The 24,748-nt window shown below is 38.4% G+C and overlaps 1 long non-coding RNA gene across 2 annotated transcripts in view; it reads right to left on the bottom strand.

Moving 5' to 3' along the window:
- The window catches only part of LOC106084905 (uncharacterized), a 417,203-nt gene that overhangs the window by 23,499 nt on the left and 368,956 nt on the right, over window positions 1-24,748 (bottom strand). For both annotated transcript variants that reach the window (XR_009398537.1, XR_009398536.1), the window contains exon 12: window positions 14,492-14,630. This is a non-coding gene — a long non-coding RNA (uncharacterized LOC106084905). The remainder of the gene's footprint in view (window positions 1-14,491; window positions 14,631-24,748) is intronic.

The following is a 24,748-nucleotide window of genomic DNA, read 5'->3' as shown; positions in this document are numbered from 1 at the left end:
CACATTATTGCCGCATATGCCAAATATAAAATTCGAACTTGTGGTCGTAAACAGAGGGGTCATTTGTGGTTGGCCAATTGGCAAATATACAATTTAATGGATAACAAGCTCCAATAGAACTTCTCCCAATCCTCCAATGACAAGGTTAACTCGTGCGTAAATGTGCAACCACTTATCCATAGAAATGTTCATGACTTCATTAGGAAATGGAAAGAGACTTTGGGGGGAAATTGGTTCGTGAGTTGATGTTTTCGTGTGGAGACAATATGAATTTAGCTTTTTTTTTAAAGACTAATCATTTTCGATACTTTTTAAACCCTTTCTTAGATCCTCATAGTTTAGAAGTTATTTCCACAGCTTTAGTGAGATCTAAAGTTGGACATGCTTTACTAATTTGGGATCCGTTTAGTATCGGCCTTCTCGTATAGAAAGAACTCAACACGTTTTCTCAAATATGCTTTAAACTCGTTACCCGTTACTTGTTCGTCCACATACATAACTAAATGATTATTATTGGTATTACAAACCTTGGGGGAGCATAGACGGAAGGTTAAGGGTTGGAGGGGGGAAAGAGGGAGTAGTGTTTATTGATATTAGTCTTAAATTTCTAAACGTCAATGTCGGTGGGAAAGACATTAGTCGGAAGTCGATTCCACATACGAATGGTTTGGGCGAAAAATGAATGATATCGGTAATGCATGGTTCGGTCGACTGGCCATTCAATTACAAACGGGTGTGAGTTCCTGGCAAGTCTTGTATTCGTGGTGAACAACCTAACGTCAGGAAGAAGAAGACGAATATCCCTGGAACACACGCCATGAAAATAACGATTGAGCAATACAGCGCTATCCACATTCCGACGATGTTCAAAAGAAGCAATAGAGTTGGATACCCTAATGTCCCCAATCAACACCATCGCTCTCCGTTGAACCCGGTCAAGTAGCTCCAAGGATGATTTTGGAACTACTGCCCATATATGAGAGTTATATTCCATCCTCGGCCTGATGTAGGTAGTATAGATATTAAGAATCAGAGATCAGAAGAGGTGAAATATTTCTTGCACCCCTTAAGAAACCTAAACACTTAAATGCTTCTTTCGACACTTCGAATACGTGTTTGGACCAGCGGACATCACATTGTATCTTCATGCCCATAACATCAAGAATATCTGACTGCTCAATATCGATTGAAGTGTGTCAGTGAATCGCTTGTGAGGCAAGAAACAGCACTGCGTCTTCTGTGGGTTAAAGTCTACTCTATTCATTCTTCCCCACTTGGAAATGGCCAATAAATCCTGGGAGAGCGTCTCATCCATAATGCGCCTACTGTTCACACTTTCTAGAGGATTGGGCCTATGGTCGAATGAATATGAATGGCACAGACTACTGTCATCGCAGGGTTGTTCGCCCCATCTTTTTATACCCTACACCACTACTGTGGTACTATAAGTTAGTGAATTATTATAAGTTAGTGAATTAGTTTGTAACACCCAAAGGGTATACCGATAGACTCAGAATCACTTTCTGATTCGATTTAGCTTTGTCCGTCTGTCTGTCTGTCCGTCCGTCTGTCCATGTTAATTTGTCTACAAAGTACAGGTAACAGTTTTCATCCGATCGTCTTAAAATTTTGTTCTGGCATGTTTTTCGGCCTAGAGACGAAGCTTATTGAAATTGGAAAAAATCGGTTCCGATCTGGATATAGCTCCCCTATATATGTTTGTCCGATTTTCAGTAATAATGCAATAAAATGGTCATTTGTTAACCGACTTGTTCTCGAAATTGTGCAGAAAGGATTTTTTTACGACTGTTGATATTACAGGTGAATTTCATGAAAATCATATACACATATCGCCCGATTTTCACTCCTAGAGCCACTGCAAGCACATTTATTGATCAATCGTCCAAAATTTTGCACAGCGCTTTCCTCAATGACTACCACAACATACATAGAGTTTGGTTAAAATCGGTTCAGATTTAGATATAGCACCTATATATATGTTCGTCCGATTTGCAGAATATTGCAATAAAATGGTCTTTTGTTTACCGATTTTCTCGAAACTTATCAGGTTGGATTTTCTCTTGACTCGGTTCAGATTAAGATATAGCTCTCATCATATATATATATATATATATATATATATATATATATATATATATATATCGCCCGATTTTAACTTCAATACCACAACAGGCGCATTTATTGATACATCTTGCCAAAATTTAGCAAACCGCTTTCCTCGACGACTGCCACAGTATCTGAGAAATTTGGTCGAAATCGGTTCAGATTAAATATAGCTCTCATATATATGTTCGTCCGATTTTAAGAAATATTCCAAAAAAGTGATCATTTGTGTTCCTATTCTGTCGAAATTTTGCAGGAAGGATTTTCTTATGACTCTCTATACTACTGGTGCATTTGAAAGAAATCGGCATAGATTCAGATATAGCTGTCATATATGTATATCGCCAGATTTTCACCCTAAGAGCCACTGCAAGCGCATTGTTTGACCAATCTTGCCAAAATTTTGCACATCGCTTTCCTCGACTACAACATTATTTGAGAAGTTTGCTCGAAAACGGTTCAGAACTAGATATAGCTCCCATATATACGTCCGTCAGATTTTGGCTAATTTGCCATAATGTTGCCATTTGTCAACCGTAGTTGTTACAGTTTGAACATATTTGCTCGCCGAGGTCCATCAAAATTGGTTCAGAATTGAATATAGGTCCCACATTGTACTTATAGGGTAGGTATAGGGTATTATACAGTCGGCACTGCCCGACTTTTGCCCTTCCTTACTGGTTTGGGAGTGGGAACGCGTATGCCGTTGTATGTACCACCTAGACATATCAGATACATTGAATTGTTCAATGTTACGCTGCGCCAAATTAACTAGGCTTATCATATCCCATTAACATGGGGTTTTATTAAATAAAAATTCATTTAACTTAAGTTACCAAAAGAAATTCAAGCAACATATATAGGTTTTTACTTCAAAAAATAATTTTAAATTACATTTCACAAAAAGATTTGATACAAAATTATAGCCTATAAGGAAATTTTATTCCAAAGACCGAAATACACAAATCAATAACCCAAGTTTATATTTTTTTTTTCTTTCAAATCGAGAGAATCCAATGAAAATTTGCCATCAGATCAAGGCAGTGCTTGTCAGCCATAACAAAAGGTTCTAGTCTAATTAAAAAATTTATTGCGTAAATACGTCACCCAGGCAAATAATTGGCTTTTGTTTGTCAAAGAAAAATTAACACATGTATGCCCAACGAGAGGCTATGCACACAACACCATGCTTTCATACAAATATACGCCCATAATTCGCATACTTGCAAAATAAATAGAAAAGTTATGTTAATGATTACATGCACATTTATATTTGAAAAATATTACAAAATTAAATATTTAAAATGGCAAACAACAATTATTAAATTATATTATTAACCGGAGTAAAGGGTCAGGGGGTGTCATATGCGGTAAAATGAATTAAACAAAAGTTTATATTTAAACTCAAATACACTATGATCTCAAAAAATAATTTATTAACCCATTATAGACCACTATTCCTTCTTGCGGAGCAATCGCTTTGAAACTTTACATGTAAAGATGCTTTCGACTTCCTTAACAAAAAACTAAACCCCGTGTTTGTACGAATTTGTTGTACAGTTCCCCAAAAAGCAGGTTTGCAAAATCAAATATGGCAGACCCCATATTTTTAAGTAAAACCAAAAAAAAAAATTGAAGAGAAATATTTTTTATTAAAATTTTTCCTATATTGTAGTTGCCATTGGGATCTACTAAATTTATTAAAATGCACTTTAAATGAAATATGCGGGTTTAGACCGCGTGTCAAGCATTGGGTATATACTGCAGTTGTCAGACCTATAATGCTATATGGTGTTGTGGTTTGGTGGACGGAGCTTCAACAATCCACCTGCTGCTCAATACTTAACCGGATCGAAAGGATGGCTTGTTTGTGCATCACAGCCGCACTGAGGACTGCACCATCAGATGCACTGACTTGCAGCGACCACTGCCGTGAGGTTAAGGAAGCTTTCTCATTGGTCATGTGACAGCTACGGACACTGTGTTATCCTTGATACAATATCCGATGTTCCAGCCAATGTGGAATACACCCTACCTGAGCCGCTTTTTGGTAAAAAGTACTGTACCACTATTCCTGATGGAAACGATTGGAACCACGATATGCCTAGTAACAGAAGTTACATAGACTTTTATACGGATAGTTCCAAACTAAATGACTATTTGGGCTTTGGATTGTACTCTAAAGATCTAGAACTGGTCACACCGAAACGATTACCCGACCACTGCAGTGTGTATCAAGCGGAGCGGATCCTTGCACTTAACGAAGTGGTGGAATGGCTAAGATATAATGTCATTACGACGATTGGCATAAATATCTTCTCAGACAGCCATTAAATCCCTGGGGAACGTATTTCTGAACGCAAAAGCTGCCCTCGACTGTCGCAGATCTCTCAACGAGATGGCTGAGCAGTTCCAAATTCACCTATCCTGGGTGCTGGGCCACAGAGATATCCCAGGGAATTGTAAAGCAGATGAGTTTGTGAGGCTAGAAACTACCCTACACATTCCAGGGATACTGGAATCTGTGGGTATGCCTCTAGCGACATGTAAGCTAAGTTTTCAGGACCAGGTCCGAAGAACAACGAATGATAGATGGTCACAAAGAGGGGGCTGTGAGCATTCCAAAACTATGTGGCCTAATATAGACTTGAGGAGATCTACTTCTTTGCTATCATTGTCTAGAACAGACGTCTCAGCCATTGTGTCCGTCATGACAGGTCACTGCCTAATGGGAAAACATGCTCACAGACTGAATGTTGCCAAAAACGACTTCTGCAGAAACTGTGAGGACATCGAAGAAGAAGATACTATAGAACACCTTCTGTGTGTGTGCCCCGCACTACCGGACAGACGGAGTTTCACTTTAGGTTTTCTTTTCTTTGAGAACCTGTCTGCTTTAGCGGATGTGAACCAAATCTGAACCAATTAAACCAAAATTCTCATGGTTTTTTGTAGTCATGGAAGTTAGCATTGTGCGAAAACTCTTGAGCAGATCGGTTGATAAATACAACTGCGAAGGCTGAAGAAATGAAAATCGTGCGAACCTTATATATGCCAACTTAATCTGAATCTAAACCAATTTCTATCAAATTCGCCAGTAATGTTGAGAATCATAAAGAAATCATCGTGAGAATCGTTAAACACATGAACATGAACAGACGAACAAATGTAAAGGAGCTTAATTCAAATCTGAACCGATTTCATCCAACTTCAATAGGCTTCGTCTATAACCGAAAACAAGTAGAAGCGTGCTAAGTTCGGGCGGGACTAATCTTGTATACCCTGCTTCATGGATCGCATTTGTTGAGTTCGTTTCCCGGTATATCTTTTTAGGCAAACAAAGGATAAAAGAAATTAATTGCTATGCTACTAGAGCTTTATCAAGTTATGATCCGATACCATAATCGTATGAATGTTAGAGACCATTGTGTAAAATTTCATCCAATTCGAATAAAAAATGCGTCCTTTAGGGGCTCAAGAAGTAAAATAGGGTGATCGGTATATATGGGGCTGTATCAGGCTATAGACCGATGCAGACTATATTTGACACGTATGTTTAAGTCACGAGAGAAGCTGTTGTATAAAATAATTGCGCCCTCTAGAGGCTCAAGAATTCAAGACCCCAGTTCGGTTTATTTGACAGCTTTATCAGGTTATGGACCGATTTCAACCATACTTTACTTAGCACAGTTGTTGGAAACATCTCTTGCAAAACTTCAGCCAAGTCGGAAAGGAATTGCTCCCTCTAGTGGCTCAAGAAGTCAATATACAAGATCGGTTTATATAGCAGCTATATCAATATTTACAATCCCAACCGACCTACGCTTATAAGGAGTATTTGTGCAAAATTTCAAGTGGCTAGCATTACTCCTTCGAAAGTGAGTGTGCTTTCGGTAGGCAGACAGACGGACGGATATGCCTAGATCGACTTAAGCTTTCATGACGATCAATAATATATACTTTAGGAGATCTTATTCGGAATTAGTATACCCCCATCCTATGGTGGAGGGTATAAAAATTCCTGCACCAAATTTGAGGATAATCGGATGTGCGCTTGTACACCAATTAACATGGATATACACACAATTGGATATAGGTTAATTGAATTAGGTAGTGTTTCTTAGTCGATCGGTATACTTCAAGTAGTCATTTAGGTGCTATATCAGGTTATAAAGTTATTTTGTAAAACAAAATATCATCCAAATTGTGTGCAAACTGCGCCTTCTATAGGTGCAATAATTCAAATTTGAAGACCGGTTAATATGGGAGCTTTATCAGGATGTGTACCGATTTGGACTGTACTTGGTACAATTACTGGAAGTCAAAGCAAATTATATATGTATATATATATATATATATATGTATATACTCGTTGGCGACATACGATTTGTTCTGCCGACCAGAAGTGTCTCGTATATTTTCATACTACCAAACGAACATACCTCGTATTTGCCTTTGACTACTCCTTCTATACCTGCCAGTTGGTCTGCCGAATACACACACATCACGTATACCCATAACAACTCTACTAATGAGCTGTGATCAATGGTTGTGAAGGACATCGGTGAGTGTGGATACGATATTGGGTATGTATTTTATGGCTTTTACTTTTCCAATGTTGGAAATAATTCCCATTCATCATAGGATGGGGGTATACTTAACTAGTCACTTCGTTTGTAACACCTCGAAATTTTCGTCTAAGACCCTATAAAGTATATATATTCTTGATCATCTCTACGTTCTGAGTCGATCTAGCCATGTCCGTCCGTTCGTCTGTCGGTCGAACGCGTAAACCTAGCCGGTTCAGATTTAGATATAGTTCCCATATAAACCGATATGACTTCTTGAGCCCCACGAAGCCGCAATTTTCCGATTTGGCTGAAATTTCGCAGATTGTGTTCTCTTTTGACTTCCACCAACTGTGACAAGTACGGTTCAAATCGGTTTAAAACCTGATCGTCCTTATTCGGTTCCTAGAAGCTTTAATTTTTGCTGGTTTAACACATACAAACCATAACGTATATGGTGAGAAACCCCTAACGTTCACTAGCAAGAGATAACGCACTCATACAATCACGAATATTCGTTTGCTCTAACGTTCACTTACGAACATGGCGTATGGTGAATTACATTGTGTGGGACATTAGCCCATATTGTCTCATTTCTCTTCTTGAATATATGGGCTTTGCTGGACTCCAAGTGTATTCAGAAACATATGCACATTCTTCCAACTCACTGTGCCTACTTTTGTGAGGAATGAATGTTTGCAAGATAGTCTGCCAAGGTGAGAATTAAAATGATAACTACAAAGGCTGGCGTTCGTTTTTTAAATGGGAAAATTTTAAATTCCCAAAAATAAAAGTCTTAACACATTTGATTGGAAGATCCTCAATTCTTTAGCTGGTGAAAAAAGGAACTGAAGACTTGTTAGGTCTCATTATGCTTGACTACAGCAAAGGTCCAACTGTCATGCAACAGAGAATAAAATAACATACATAATGTCATTATTGCCATTAGGCCTTTTTCTTCCCATTCATGTGACATGGAGGCTGACTTCGTTCTGCCCAGTTCATTTTCATCTTGTACTCCAAGGGCACAAGATTTTGGACAAAGTGGCAAAGTGGAAATTTAATTTATTATTATGAGCCATAAATTCACAGAGAACACTCAAACCCAGATGCTGGAGGCTCCACCCCTAAATCACTTCCTCACTTGTGTGGTACACACTGCTGAGGAAAGGAAAGGACGAGTGCATGCTTACACTTGTTTGCCGAAATGATTTTGACTATTTGTGGTAAATAAATAATTTCTGTGACCACTTGTTTTACATATGGGGACCATCAGCTTCGCCAACGTATACAGGCAAACATTTATTTATTTTCCTTTGTGAACATATGTGCTACAACTACTTCCTCTGTGGCAGTGGAAACTTTTCTCCTGGGCTTCTTTATAATTTTTGAGGAATCATAAATTTTGTTGAATATTGCGATGGCACGTTGTGGCAGTGAAACGTGTATACAACTGAAAATTGATATAAATGACTAGCCAGACAGACAGACAGACACGAAACGATAGTCTAGGCTTCCTTTTTTTTTTTAGGTTTTTTCTTCTTACAACAAACACAACAACAAGCCTACAAAGCTACGCAATTTTTTTATAGTGGCCTTTGGCTGACACAAGGAAAATCTGGTAAGGTTGTAGACATGCCATATGAATTCGTAAAAGGAAAAAATATGTATGACTGATGCCTCTGTAAACATAAGTGGGACTCTATACTCGTACCATAAATTTCTTTGTAATAGCGAGGGTGAACCTGGAAGTTGGAAGTTTTCCTACAATTATTCCATTAAGGACTTCTGCCATACTCAAAACTAGGAGACCCCTATTTGTCTCCTAGTACAAACGGCGTGTCGCTAATGGTCGGCTCTTCGTAGTAAAGTTTTACATGACAAAAGGCCTCACAAATGTTGTAAGCAGTAGCGAGCGGATAATTGCCGTTAAATACTTTTAAAGATTTTCTCACCAAGACATAACACCAAATTTTTGGCGTTTTGGTCAAAAATGTTTGTTCAAAGAACAGAAAATTTCTGACAACAGCAACCATTTTTCGCTGTTGTCCAACTCTAAAAACTTGACTAAGGCCTTAAAATGGCATAAATAATTCGGAATGCAAATTGCAAATTTGTCTAAGAACTAAGGAACTGGGGCAAACTTCTCACATATCACAGAGTAATGTCCAACTCACATTTTAAGTTCAATGATAACGGGCCTCTTTTTTATAGCCGAGGCTGAACGTCGTGATGTTCTCAGATGTTCTCGCCAAGATTCGAACCCAGGCGTTCAGCGTCATAGGCGGACATACTAACCTCTGCGCAATGGTGGAGTCGAAAATATTTTGGAAACTAATATATTAATATAGGATTTTAATGGAATGTTACATACAATTGGTTATACCCACCATCGAAAGATTGGGCACGTTCAATTCGTCATGACAGTTGCAATACATCGAAATATTCATTCCCAACCATAAAAAGTATGTATATTCTTTACTGTTGTAAGATTTCAAGAGGATGTAGTCATGTCAGTCCGCCTGTCTGTTGAACTCACGCTACGGTCTTTAAAATGAAGATATTGAGAAAAAATTTGAGAATATTCTTTTTTGACCATTCCATTTGGACAATATCTTGTTATAGCCCCCATATACACACAGAAAAATAAGTTCGCTGATACAGGCAAACACTCTGCTGTTTTAATACTAAAAATGTTTAATCTAATAAGGAAGTCGTTTCAATATTTTGAACCTCTAAACTATGAATAAGGAATTTCCTTTGTATCATTATATTTTTTATATCCACCACCGAAAGATGAGGGTATATTCATTTTGTCATTCCGTTTGCAACACATCGAAATATCCATTTCCGACCCTATAAAGCATATATATTCCTGATCAGCGTAAAAATCTAAGACCATCTAGACATGTCCGTCCGTCTGTCTGTTGAAATCACGCTACAGTCTTTTAAAAATAGAGATATTGAGCTGAAACTTTGCACAGATTCTTTCATAATCAGGTTAAGTTCGAAAATGGGCTATATCGGACTTTATCTTGATATAACCCCCATATAGACCGATCCTCCGATTTAGGGGGGTCTTAGGCCCTTAAAAGCAACATTTATATCCGATTTCCTGAAATTTTTGGGACAGTGAGTTGTATTAGGCCCTTCGACATCCTTCGTCAATTTGGCTCAGATCGGTCCAGATTTGGATATAGCTGCCATATAGACCGATCCTCCGATTTAGGGTCTTAGGCCCATAAAAGGAGCATTTATTGTCCGATGTTGCCGAAATTTGGGACAGTGAGTTAAGTTAAGCCCGTTGATGTATTTCTGCAATATGGTACTGATCGATCCAGATTTAGATATAGCTGCCATATAGACCAATCTCTCGGTTCTAGGGTTTGGGGCCATAAAAAGCGCATTTATTGTCCGATGTCGCCGCAATTTGGGATAGTGAGTTGTGTTAGGCCTTTCGACATCCTTCTTCAATTTCACTCAGATCTGTCCAGATTTGGATATAGTTGTCATATAGACCAATCTCTCGATTTAATGTTTTGGGCCCATGAAAGGCGCATTTATTGTCCGATGTTGCCGGAATTTGGGACGGAGAGTTAAGTTAAGGCCCTCCACATATTTCTGCAATTTGGTCTAGATCGATCAAGATTTGTATATACCTGCCATATAGACCGATATCTCGCTTTAAAGTCTTGGCCCCAAAAAAGGCGCATTTATAATCCGATTTAACTTAAAATTTGAGATGTTGTCTTATGTTAGGCTTTTCGACATCCATGTTGTATATGGTTCAGTTCGGTTTATTATTAGATATAGCTACTAAAAAGACCAACATTTTGTTATACACAATTGAACAATGACTTATACTTATTAGTATTTGGTCCAAATCGGATCATATTTCGATATAACAGCTTTGAGACATAAGGTATGCAATTTTCACCGGATTTTGATGAAAGGTGGTTTCGGCCCGGCCGAACTTAACACCTGTTTACTTGTTATTATTCCCACCAACATTGGATGCGGGTATACTAATCTGATCAAGCATAAAGTTTATGTATATTCTTGATCGTCTCGACTTTCTGAATCGGTCTAGCCACGATAGCGGTCGAACGCGTAAAGCTAGAAGCTTGAAATTTAATATTGATCTAGGTCGTTGGGTATTGCAAATGGACCATATCGTTTCAGATTTAGACATAGCTCCCATATAAGCCAATCTCCCGATTTGACTTCTTGAGCCCCTGGAAGCCGAAATTTTTGTCCGATTTGGCTGAAATTTTGCACATAGTTTTCTGTTATGACTTTCAACGCTAGTGCCAAGTACGGTTCAACTCGGTCTATAACCTGATATAGCTCCCATATAAACCGATTTCCCGATTTGACTTCTTGAGCCCTTACAAGCAAAGAAGTTTTGTATGTAGAATGAAACTTTTCCCTTCAACTACATTTATTTTGTACAAATTTAAAGCAGGATCTATGGCGGTAGGTTCCCAAGATTCGGCCAGGCCGAACTTAGAATGCTTTTACTTGTTTTTAAATGAAAACATTTAATGAGATTAAATTTGATATTTGCTTGAAGTACCATCAAAACATTTATGAATGGAATTCGACTTCTTTCATATGGTCGCCACATTGGACCAAATTTTGGATGACTCGGCCACATATTTCAGGCGGTTGGCATTGGCCAATGACTCGATGTAACGCCACAGAAAATAGTCTAGAGACAAACTTAATCTTGAATAAATCGATTGTAACGTGTGTCGTATGGCTTGTGGCAGCGTCTTGTTGAAACTGCATGTCCTCCAGGTCTATATCTGCAAATTAAGGTCAAAAATAATCTGTGAGCATGGTGCTGTAGTCCATTGTCCATTAATTTTAACGTGACGATTGACATCGTCGAGGAAGAAGTATGGCCCAATGACACCCCGGCATGCAAACCGCACAAAACAATTTTTTGTGGGTGAAGTTTTGTTTCGTGAAGCACATGTGGTTTTCACCTGACCAATAACCCTCCACCATAAGATGGGGGTATAGTAATTACGTCATTCTGCTTTTAACTCCTCGAAATATTCGTCTAAGACCATATAAAGTATACATATAATTGATCGTCGTGACATTTTAAGTCGATCTAGCCATGTCCATCCGTCTGTCCGTCCGCCCGTCCGTCCGCCCTCTAACTTTCAAAGAAGTAAAGGAATAAAAGTAGCCACTTGAAATTGAAGTATTAAAATTTGTATATAATCAGTCCATAACCTGATATAGCAGCCATATAAACCGATCTGGTATCTTGACTTCTTGAGCCTCTAAAATCGCAATTATTATATGATTTGGATGAAATTTTGTGCAACGGGTTCTCCCATGACTTTCAACATACAACATTCAACATTCTTATTGGAATTGGCTGAAATTTTACATTGACTGCTACAACGACGACTGACGACTCTGACATTTGGTACAAATTTTTTATGACTTGCGGACATTGTTTGTTCGTATACTTTACCATGATGAAAATGTTGAGTTTACTGAATAAATTGACAGTTAAAGTTCGATGATTAATGAAAGAGTGGGTCTACAAATTAAATTCAAAGTTGCCAAGTCCCTATTAGGCAAATCCAGCATACCGGAAGACCGGTATATATGTCAGATTGATCCGGCTTCTAACAAAACTGCCCTTGGCATTCATATCCAAAATAGTTTAGATCGGTTTATATTTGGATACAGTTGTAACACGTACCGATCTCCAGATTTAAGTCTAGAGGCCACAAAAAGTGCATTTATTACCAGATTCATTGAAATTTGGCGCAATGAGTTTTCCTAGGCCCCTCAACATTCGTACCGAGTATGATTCAGATCGGACTATGTTTGCATGTAACTGCCTATATACCAACCTCCCGATTTAAGATCTTGGGCCCATGAAAGGCGCATTTATTACCCGTTTTCGCTGAAATTTAATAAAGTGAGTTGCGATAGACGCCTACACATCCTACTAGAATATGGTAAAGATTGGAGTATAATTGAGTTTAGATACCATTTTGACCAAACTTCTGCTTTACGGCCTTGAACAGTGATTTGCGTTTGATCCTTCGACGTCCGTGTCGAGTATGGTGCTTACCAAACAATTGTTCGATATAGCTGCTATAGGTTTATAAATGGTGCATTTTTCACCGGGTATTGTCGAAATTTGGTTACTATATGTATCCGAGGTGGTAGGTATCCAAAGTTAGGCAGCAAAACTTAATTTTTTCACTTGGTATAACATTCTATGAAAAGGGTTCGGGTTCAAAAGGTCTCCGAGTCATCGATTTTTCTGATGGGAGTCCTTTGCCGTTAACGACTAAGTTGTCTACCATTTAACTTCCTCTTACTACATGGCCCGGCACCCAAGCCAAGCGGCGTCAAAGAAGGCGTAAATCCTATTTGTATTCTATTAAGACCGTCACAAAGGTCTTGATTGTTGTAGCTCTGATGACCACCCTACTGTTCATGGCTTCCGTGATGCCCCGAATCACCGCCTGCAGGATCGCATTATTGTCAGGCAGTCGAAAACAGATCTCAGTCTCAGGATCCTCAATGTAGAACTATATACCCACTCTGTCCTCATCCTTTGATCCATCCGTGTAGCATGTACTTCCAGATGGCAACACCAGAGTTTACATCCAAGAACTTGGCACTGGTAGCAGTGCCTCACACTCGACCTCAACTGTTGAAGAAACTTGGTCTAATTGGGAGACCTTCGTCTTATTCGTGCTTTCGCAGATCTCACTCTTCTCTGGGTTAACATTCAGACTCCTAAGTATAGCCGAGTCGAACTTTATGCGATTCCCAATATAATTTCGGCCTTTTTGCATAGCTTATTTTGACAAATTTACCTAAAAAGTCGACATAATAGACCACCTCAGTCAGGATCCGTAATAGGTTATTTATGATGTTTACCTATAGCATTGGAGATAAAATGCCCCCCTGTGGCATGTTTGTGCCATTTTCACCTTTATCTTTATGTGATGGACCCACAACTTATCCACCTGTTACTTAGCATATGGTTTATCCAGTCTCTAAGGATCAGGTGCACCCGTTCCCACGGTCCTATTTTTTGCTTACTAATTTCTAAATTAATTCCTACACTGACTTTTGCCCATTGGTATATTTCTTTGAGTTGTGATGCTTAACTCTTTCTCCATACCTCGTTTGCGAACATAAAAGTGCGCACACAAGTACAAAATTCCCCCCTTGTGGGTATGACGCACCCGTTAAATGTTTGTTTGTGTTTTGCTCTAAGTAATACTTAATGAGGCGTACTCGTAAAGTACGCATCGCACATATCAAATTATTCTGGCGGGAAGGCCATTACAGGGACAAGACAGAATGACAAGGAGGCGTTAAATCAAAATTATATCATGAAATACCGCATTCGAAGGCGTACGACTAGGAGGATGTTATCGGCCGACGTACACCCTTATGCTCATGTGTTGGTGCCAAAAACGGCCAAATGCCTCCAGATGTCTGCGTGTGTGGGTTGATGAGGTAATAAGTCATTGTTTTTTGTGTCAGTGTACGCTAGTGTATGACTGCATGTGGGAGTGTGTGTTATGCGTGGGGTTCTCTATGGAAGGAAGGATGCGGAAGTCGTTAATAAAACAAATAGTCTCTGTTACGTTTCTCTTTCATTCGTTTGGTTTATTTAGCTATTTTGATGTGTTATAATCATCATTCATTCAGTTCATGTTTCATGCTTCCTGGCGCGAGTTTGTGTGTATGAGTGTAAATGTGAATGAGGTTTCTTTTGCATTGGTCTAAGTGGTACTTACCATATCATACACTCTAGTATACTGGTTCTGCGAGTCAGCTGGTTTTTCTCCTGAATTGCCATTGGCCTTGTTTTGGACACGTAACATTGCATTAATGACGTATTTTGCGCATTATGGCAATTTCGATTGCTTCATGTTCCTGAAATGATATAAAACGAAGGATGGAGTAGGAGTAAGAAACAAGTTCATACACTTAAAGGGCTGTGAGAGTTGAGAGGTAAAGTATAAGAGACTTGAATGTTTAATTTAGCATGCCATAATTTTTTTGTATTCCAAATATTTTTTATGGAATATTCTTTTTAACACCGCCACGTAGACCGTAAAAATCAATTTTACAGAGCAAAATATTTATGTTAGGATCGTGAGATAACAGTGTAGCCTGACGGGGGAAAATGTTTTTGGAGTAAGGAAAAAAAAAACAAGTCACGAATATTTACAGGTAGGAAGATGAGACAACTCGTGAGGGATTTAAGTCCTCCAGGTTTTTAATATAGCCGTCTTTTCATTGATCGACCATACGATCTCTGGACGCCGAAGGTATGTCAAACAAAAGGAAGCCGATAGGAGTAGTTTCAGAGGATACACAAATCACAGCTTTAGAGAACCACCACCTTCCTCAGAGGTACATGTTGCTGAGAGGTAATTCCGAGACATTTTTAACGCAACAGCCTCACACATTTCACAATCTGGTGGAATTTCTTAGGTTAGGTGAGCAGGCAGCGGAAATCACAGAAGGGAGTTATGGATTCGTCGCTTCACTCCCAGTAAATCTTAAGCCAGGGAACTATGTCAGAAAGTCGATAGAGTGGTCATGGTCAGTTGAAGCATTGGAATTGGTCTTACAGGCATTTTATTTGCAGACTAAGGTCCTCATTTTACCTAAGGGTTGAGTGATTGCACTACTGAAGCCAGGCCCACTTTTGAAAAAACTATAACAAATTTGTAACCCAAAAATAACATCTGGGTTGCTTTCTTACTGTTTTAATACAAGTACGATTGAAAATGTTGAAATTTTTAATGTGTTTTCCTAATTTTATTGTTCATTGCTATTATTTTGATTGCCTTAAACACTTTCAACAATTTTACCAAAATAGTTGCTTATTTAGTTTTGAACTGACGTATAATTATGTTGAATAAGGTAGTTGGATTACAAGAAAGCTAAGGTATAAAATCAATTAGTTTTTATATTTTGCTGCGCTGCTATTATTTTGACCGCAACTGTATGGATTCACCGATTTTACTTCTTTAGAGCCTCAAATTTTATCTAAAGGGGATGAAATTTGATATACAAAGTTCGTTTATGCACTCAGAGCAATTTGTTAATAAAGACAGCAAAAATATTTACTGCAACAACAGAAAGTCTGCTGAAAATGAGACAGCAGTAATATTTTGCTAAAACAGCAAACATTTGCTGCTTTTTCATGTGGTTTGAAGTTGAAAATGGCCTACAAATTTCATAAATGCTTAAAAAATTTTGTATGTCTTATCTTATCCAATAAATAAACAAGTAAAAGCGTGCTAAGCTAGGCCGGGCCGAATCTAATATACCCTCCACCATGGATCGCATTTGTCGAGTTCTTTTCCCGGCATCTCTTCATAGGCAAAAAAAGGATAAAAGAAAAGATTTGCTCTGCTATTAGAGCGATGTCAAGATATGGTCCGGTGCGAATAAGAATTGTGCCCTTTGGGGGCTTAAGAAGTAAAATAGAGAGATCGATTTAAATATATGGGGGCTGTATCATGCTATGGACCGATTCAGACCATAATAAACACGTATGTTGATGGTCATGAGAGGATCCGTCGTACAAAATCGGATAATTAGATCGACATAAAATGTCACGACGATCAAGAATATATATACTTTATGGCGTCTCAGACGAATATTTCGAATAGTTACAGGCAGAATGACGAAAGTATATATACCCCATCCTTTGGTGGAGGGTATAAAAAACGTATATACTGCAAAATTTTTCCTGATTTAAAAAGTTTATTATGATTTTAAGAAAAAAATTACCCCTTAAATTGCCAAAAATTTATATTAGTATTTAACAAATGATTCAATAGATGTTTAGCAACCACTGCCTGCTGGCATTAAAATGTTGAACTCCTAAACATCTATTGAATCATTTGTTAAATACCTCCCGTGCCGCAGTGCGATACCTCTTTGAGAAGTTTTAAATGGCATAGTACCTCACAAATGTCGGCAGCGTTAAGAGGGGATAAACACCGCTGAAATTTTTTTTTATGTTCTCGCCAAGATTTTAACCCTTTGTTGCTGATATCAGCAGTCTTATTTCTCTGGGTGTGAATATTACAACAACGCCCACACCAAATGCCGCCTAGATTGGTCCACAAATTCATACTGGCAATATAATGTGAGTATATTGGCAATAGATTCTCTGGTCATGAACCCCAATGATTTGAGATATAATTGGCCATTTACCCCAATTATTTGGCATATCTTAGTTTTCCTTGAACATGGCATATTTTATTTAACTCTATTCATCCAAGCTTTAATCCAGCAAATGTAGATTGTAAAAGAAATGTTAAGTTAAAATTGGTTTGGTTTTTCATTTGCATATTTGAATTGTTGTAGGGCTTCACTCACTACCCTCAGGGTATTAAAAGGGTCTATTTCCGTTATCACAAATCAAGGATGCCAATAAGATTTTTATATTTCCCTCTGGAAATCATAATCAAACTAAGCAAACACTTAACAAGCAATCTAATCCACTGTAAAATTGAAAAAATCTTTTCAATATATGTATGCGCTGCACTTCATTAAAACATTCGACGATTTTTCTAATTTTATTCATCGGTTTTTTTGCTTTCATCGGTGCGTTGTGAAGAATCTTTTTGATAATTAAAGAAAACGAATGCGAAAAAAATTCAATCACTTAAATGTAATGCCTTGGCATGAGCGTATAATCAGAGCGTTAAATATTTAAAATTTATAAGCATTCATGGGCTCTAAGTTCTAGTCCAAGCAGTGAAACTGCCATTATGCGCTTAGGCGCACAAATAAACCTCTGCACATATTGACACCCACACTCTCTTCCTTTTTGCTGCCTTTGTGCAAAAAGTCCTTGTCATATGGCAGCGGTAGCACCTTCCACAACACCCAATTCTAGTCTAAAGAATAAATTTCAGCGAATATAATTGAGTGCCCGGATATGCTAAGAAATCACTGCTGTTTTACTGACCTTAGCGAGTTTCTGCCTTTCATTTTTTTTCATTTTCCATATTCCCACAAAACGTAGATGGTTGGATGAGGTGCTCTCGTTTTTTTTCAGTGCTGATTCCAAGAGCATTGAAGAGGTTTTCCTGGTGGGTGTTCACCACACAGCACAAACAGAAAATCTAAGAAGGACGTCAAGATGGGAAAGACCACGACAACATGCCTGCTGGAGGACGAGTACGGAAACTTTCTTTGGTTTCATTTCAGATTTCTTCTTTTTCTCTTGAGCTGCTTTACTTTGGCGCGGGACAACGCAGAATGTAATGCCAATATATTATTTATAATGACTCACTTCCGTATCCGCGCTTAATTTACGAAAAGGAGGAAGAAACCCCAAGTCCAGTGAACTGTGAAAAGCCAGCGGCACATTACAAATAATGCGAGCAAGGAAAATCGTTGAAACATATATTTCGTTGCAAGAAAAACAAGAAATTGCTTAATGATTTAGTAAATTTATTTAAACAATAAATTACGTTGAGCTCTCCCCTCCTCCTCCACCATCGTGGAATTTCTGTAGCGTATACCACAAAGTGGTGGAGTAGTAAGCATAGTTTAGCTGTCACTCAAGGCATTCACCAGGATGTTTAATGATTTCTTAAGCTGTTCGTCCCGTTTGGGGGCCGCCTCGTAATGGATGATTATTTGGGGCAGGGGCGTGCAGTGTTGTCCATTAATCACATATTCGATCATCCATCAAATGGAAATCAATTGGAAAATAAGTTGATCTGAACGAATTTGGAGTAAGTTAATATAGTTATTGACTTACTGTCAACTCTGACATTGTGGTATAACCAGGCAGTAGCCGTGATAAAAGTACTCTGCGAGAAGAAAACATGCTGTTAGGGTGCGGGTGAGAGCGTGCCCTGGTGAGACGAGTGGGTGTATGTAAACGAGATTTAAAAACACATAAAACACCGGTGATTAGGTTTTTTCTTTAAACAAAGGCTTCTCTTTATTAGTGTGTGATATTTCACAGGCCATAACGCAGGCGGTAGTTACCTTAAATACAAAGGGTGAGAGATGCGCGATGTCTGCGGTGTGACACTTAGATTGCGATTGTTTTGGGAAAAAGCACTGAAGTTGCTTCAAGGCGTCGTTTTGGTATTGGAAGTCTCTCTCTCTCTCTCTCTACATTCGAACTAGGCGAACACGCTCCTAAGAGAGCTATAGAAAGAGAAAGTGCTCTTAATAAATCTTCCTAATGCCCGGCTGAGTGAACAAGGCCAAGGAGAGGTTGTAGAGCAATTTCCGCTAATGGGAAGAATCCCCCTACGATGCGAGCTAGCGATCAAGTTCCAGGGCGGACCCTCCCCCGTACCCAATTTGCAGAAACGCCAGATCGGGTGATGCAATTTAAACTAAATTTTGTGTGCTCTCTTATAGTAACCTACAAACAAAAATTTGGTATCCAAATTTTGGATGGGCTAACTAGGGCGGGGGGGGGGGGGGGGGGGTCACCCCACCCCAAAACTTACCAAATATTCATATAGACAAATGAAAGGTATTTAAGAATAGAAAACTTATCTGCTATCCAATTGTCGGACTAAGTGTAAGGGGGATCACTCCAACCCCCAAAACACCCCTAAATCGGACATATTTACCGACCATGGCAATATGGGACTCAAGTGAAAGATATTTGCGAGTTAAAAACGAATCTGATATCCAAATGTGGGACCAAGTTTCTGGGGGTCCACCCCTTCCCCAAAACTCCACCCAAACAGGAATTATTTACTGACCACAGCAATATGGCGCTTAAATAAAATGTATTTGAGTGTAGAATACGAATCTGATATCCTACTGTGACACCAAGTGTTTGGGGACCGCCCATGCTCGAGAACATCCCCCAAATAGGACAAATTTACGACCATAGCAATAAGGGGCTCAAATGAAAGGTCTTTAGAAGTAAAGCTCGATATTGATAGTTTTTAGGGCCCATATCCCAAACCGGACATATTTGCTGGCTTTTGCAATAAGGGGTTTAAATGAATGGCATTTGAGATTAGAAAATAAATTTGATATCTAATTTTGAGGCAAATGCCAATATGGAGTTCAAATAAATAATATATACATATATATGAGATTAGAGCACGTTGCTGATAAATTTTCAGGGCTTTGTGTTTGGGGGACCATCCCACTCCACAAAACACCCCTAAATCGGGCATATTTACCGACCATGTCAATGTGGGACTTAAATGAAAGGTATTGGGGGGCAGAGAAAAAATTTATACCCGCTTTCAGGACCAATTTTCTGGAGGTCTACCCCTTTCCCAATATACCCCCCAAACAGCAATTTTTTACTGACCATCGCAATATGGGGCATTGATTTCCAAATGTAGGACCATGTACTTAGGGCATCACCCCTTCCCCAAAACATCCCCCAAAGGTTAAAATCATTTCCACCATGCCATTATGTGGCGCAAATGAAAGGTATTTGAAATTCGAAAACGAATTTGATAACCAATTTTGGGGCCATGTGTTTTGGGGACGCTTCATCCTGTAAACTTCACTTAACCAAATGGTATTTGAGAGTCGAGCACGATTCTGATATTTTTTTCAACCCAGAAATTGAACATAATTGGAGAAAAATTTCCAACCAGGCAATATGGAGCTCAAATGAAAGGTAAATAAAGTACGAAATACGTACCCACATTCGGGACCATGTTTCTGGGGATCACACCACCACCTTAACCCACCAACCACCACCTTGGGGTTCTTCCCAGTATATATATAGAAGTCTTTTAAGAATGGGGTACATTTAACATCCAAACTTAATTGACCCTCTTAGCGAATTCATACACCAATATACATTATATGGGATTTAGATAAGGCATTTATATGGTTATACTGTTGCTCGAGCGATATACAAATACTATTGGGTTGCTCAAAAAGTAATTGCGGATTTTTCATATAATCGGCGTTGACAAATTTTTTCACAGCTTGTGACTCTGTAATTGCATTCTTTCTTCTGTCAGTTATCAGCTGTTACTTTTAGCTTGCTTTAGAAAAAAGGTGTAAAAAAGTATATTTGATTAAAGTTCATTCTAAGTTTTATTAAAAATGCATTTAATTTCTTTTAAAAAATCCGCCTTTATTGTCAAAAAATAAATATTCAAAGGATAATTTTGTTCCATATAAAATAAACGAAGGCGTAGCGGAGCGGGCCCGGTTCAGCTAGTGTTTTAATACAATTTGAGTGCGTAAAAACCTTTCAAATGCTCGAAGACGGTGAAAATGTAAATAGTTCAAATTCTAAGGACATTACACATTAAAAACATGATGATCTCTTGTGTATAAAACGATGCTGTGTTGATGTACCACCATTTCTGGGAATCACTGCATATGAAAACAATTGCTGAATACAAAGAATTGATTTTGGCCAAGGTGTAACATTACTTTTTGTAACTATAACATAATCAATAACGGTTTGGTACTAAAACCAATAAGGGTATGGTGATAAAACAATAACATATTGGTATTAAAACCAATACCAGTTCGGTAATAAGTCTAGTACCAAACGGGACTAATCATTTTATGTTTCATCCTTGCCATCCGGTATTGTTTTTGCCTCATACGGTGTTTCTTATTATCAATACCCTATGGCAATGAAATGAGCACGTTTTGTATCAACTTTTCTCTGGGTGTAGATGTGGAACTTACAGTTTGAAGAGCATTAAATAATTTTTCCAAATTATATTGTAAGTCCGTTTCCTAGTTTTTTGGAAGTAATTGAATTAGTCATATAATGCCTTACTTGGTGATTTACCATTTTTGTTTTCAGGACTCTATATGTTTTTGATAATGTTGTTCAAAACAGCTTGGACGATGTTGGACAATAATTGTTTCCGCTGATGATTATTAAATCTGAATTATTGCTTTGATCACTTGAACTTTTAGCAGAGAGAAAAACACCTGATCCCAAGAATATTCGATGGAAAAACACCTGATCCCAAGAATAGTATTCATTAGCTAATGTTTACTTACTTCTAAACGTGGCATAAATTTTTCACATAGCTCCTTCGAATAAGGGCTTTTTATGTTATTTAAATTACTAAACAAGAATTTGTGCACCCTTTCTCCTTTAATCATGGTAGTGGATTTCTAGAAAGTTCTCCTACTGTTAAAATGCGGAGCTGGGTATTCGCCTTAGATAATATATGAAGAATAGTAAGTAAAAAACCGGTTAACCGACATCAAAAAGCCAGTTTTTTCGGTTTCTGATAATTTTTCTAAAAACCGATTTCGGTGGAGACAATCGAACCCGGTTTTCGGTTTCGGTTTTGGCAACCCTAGTCACATAGAAAAAAAACTTTAAAAAACTTTAACAGATAAAAATTTCGTTTTATTAAACGTATTTTTGAGGAGGTTATGTAGACTTTTCTATGCCACTGTATATAAACTTAATAGGTAAGCAGATCAATATTTCGAGGTGTTACAAATGGATTGAATTATTTAATTTATCCTTATCCTATGGCGGAGGGTATAAAAATATGCCAGTGCTAAAGAAAGCCAATGTACGGGAATTTGCCAAAATAAAGGTAGATTACATTGACCCAGTTGTCAACTTGTTTTTTGACAAATTCCGAACAATATTCATAGCAAAAGGTAGTCATATACAGCAAAAGATAACTGATTCTGATTATGATTACCATGATTACCATGAATCGCATTTGTCGAATCTTTTCCCGGCATCTCTTCTTAGGCAAAAAAGGATATAAGAAAAGATTTGCTCTGCTATTAGAGCGATATCATGATATGGTCCGGTTTGGACCACAATTAAATTACATGTTGGAGACCTGTGTAAAATGTCAGCCAATTCGAATAAGAATTGTGCCCTTTGGGGGCTCAAGAAGTAAAATAGAGAGATCGATTTATATGGGAGCTGTATCGGGGTAAAGACCGATTCAGACCATAATAAACACGTATGTTGATGGTCAAGAGAGGATCTGTCGTACAAAATTTCAGGCAAATCAGATAAGAATTGCACACTCTAGAGGCTCAAGAAGTCAATACCCAAGATCGGTTTATATGACAGCTCTATCAAAACATTGACCCCGATATGGCCCATTTACAATACCAACCGACCTACACTAATAAGAAGTATTTGTGCAAAATTTCAAGCGGCTAGCTTTACTCCTTCGGAAGTTAGCGTGCTTTCGACAGACAGACGGACGGACGGGCGGACAGACGGACGGGCGGACAGACGGACGGACAGACGGACGGACAGACGGACGGACATGGCTAGATCGACATAAAATGTCGCGACGATCAAGAATATACATATACTTTATGGGGTGTCAGACGAATATTTCGAGTTGTTACAAACAGAATGACGAAATTAGTATACCCCCCATCCTATGGTGGAGGGTATAAAAACTTGTACTCAGTTTATAAGTGCATCCTGACTACAATCAAAAGTAGATTAAATATCTTTTTATGAAAACTGCTTAAAAGAGAATTTGAACTACCACTTTGGAGAAAAACTAGGAAGGTATATTGAAGCATAAATGCTATTGACGCAGAAGTTTTCCTATTTCCACTGAGAAGAGAAGAAAAATACAGCCCATAATATGAGCTGTAAGTTGAAAATTTGCCCGTGAACATTCCATTAAGGAACAGTGGCAACTTTCTCACATATCAATGAGTGATGTCAGGTTTATGTTTAAGCTCTATGTTAAGAGACCTCCTTTTTATAGCCGAGTCCAAACGACGTGCCTCAGTGCGACACCTCTTTTTGGAGAAATTTTTTGTGACATATTGCATCACAAATGTCGCCAGCATTAGAAGGGAATGACCAACACTGACATATTTTTAAGTTCTCGTCAGGACTCGAAGCCAGGCGTACAGCGGCATAAATGGACATGCTTACTTCTGCGCCACTGTGGTATCCGATATAAGCTAGTACAGTTGGTACCGCATAGCTGTAATACGCTTTAGTGGAAAATTTCGCTTAAGTGAAACTTGATGGAAAGAACCATTATTTTACCCACCACCGAAGGATGGGGGTATATTCGTTTTGTCATTCCGTTTGCAACACATCAAAATATCCATTTCCGACCCTATAAAGTATATATATTCTTGATCAGCGTTAAAATCTAAGACGATCTAGACATGTCCGTCCATCTGTCTGTTGAAGTCACGCTACAGTCTTTAACAAGTAAAAAGGCGTTAAGTTCGGCCGGGCCGAACTTTGGATACCCACCACCTCGGGTATATATGTAAACCACCTTTCATCAAAATTCGGTGAAAATTTCATACCTTATACTCATATACCTCATACCGATCTGAACTATATACGACACGGATGTCGAAAAGCCGAACATAAGTCACTGTGTCAAATTTCAGTGAAATCCGATTATAAATGCGCCTTTTATGGGGCCAAGACTTTAAATCGAGATATCGGTCTACATGGCAGCTATATCCAAATCTGGACCGATTTGGACCAAGTTGCATAAACATGTCGAAGAGCCTAACACTAAGCACTGTCCCAAATTTCGGCGAAATCGGACAATAAATGCCTCTTTAATGGGCCCTAAACCTTAAATCCAGAGATCGGTCTATATGGCAGCTATATTCAAATCTGGACCGATCTGGGCAAAATTGAAGAAGGACGTCGAAGAGCCTAACCAAACTCACTGTCTCAAATTTCAGCGACATCGGACAATAAATGCGTCTTTTATGGCCCCAAAACCTAAAACCTAGATATCGGTCTATATGGCAGCTATATCCAAATCTGAACCGATCTGTGCGATATTGGAGAAGTATGTCAATGGGCTTAACTTAACTCACTGTTCCAAATTTCGGGGACATCGGGCAATAAATGAGCATTTTATGGGCCCAAAACCATAAATCAAGAAATCGGTCTATATGGCAGCTATATCCAAATTTGAACCGATCTGGACCAAATTGAAGAAATATGTCAAAGGGCCTAACACATCTCACTGTCCCAAATTTCAACAAAATCGGATAATGAATGTGGCTATTATGGGCCTTACACTATAAATCGGAGGATCGATCTATAT

This window comes from Stomoxys calcitrans, chromosome 5 (assembly GCF_963082655.1).
Source record: "Stomoxys calcitrans chromosome 5, idStoCalc2.1, whole genome shotgun sequence".
Lineage (NCBI taxonomy): Eukaryota > Metazoa > Arthropoda > Insecta > Diptera > Muscidae > Stomoxys > Stomoxys calcitrans.
Note: the sequence above shows the minus strand (reverse complement) of the source record. Positions and strands in the feature narration are given on the sequence as shown.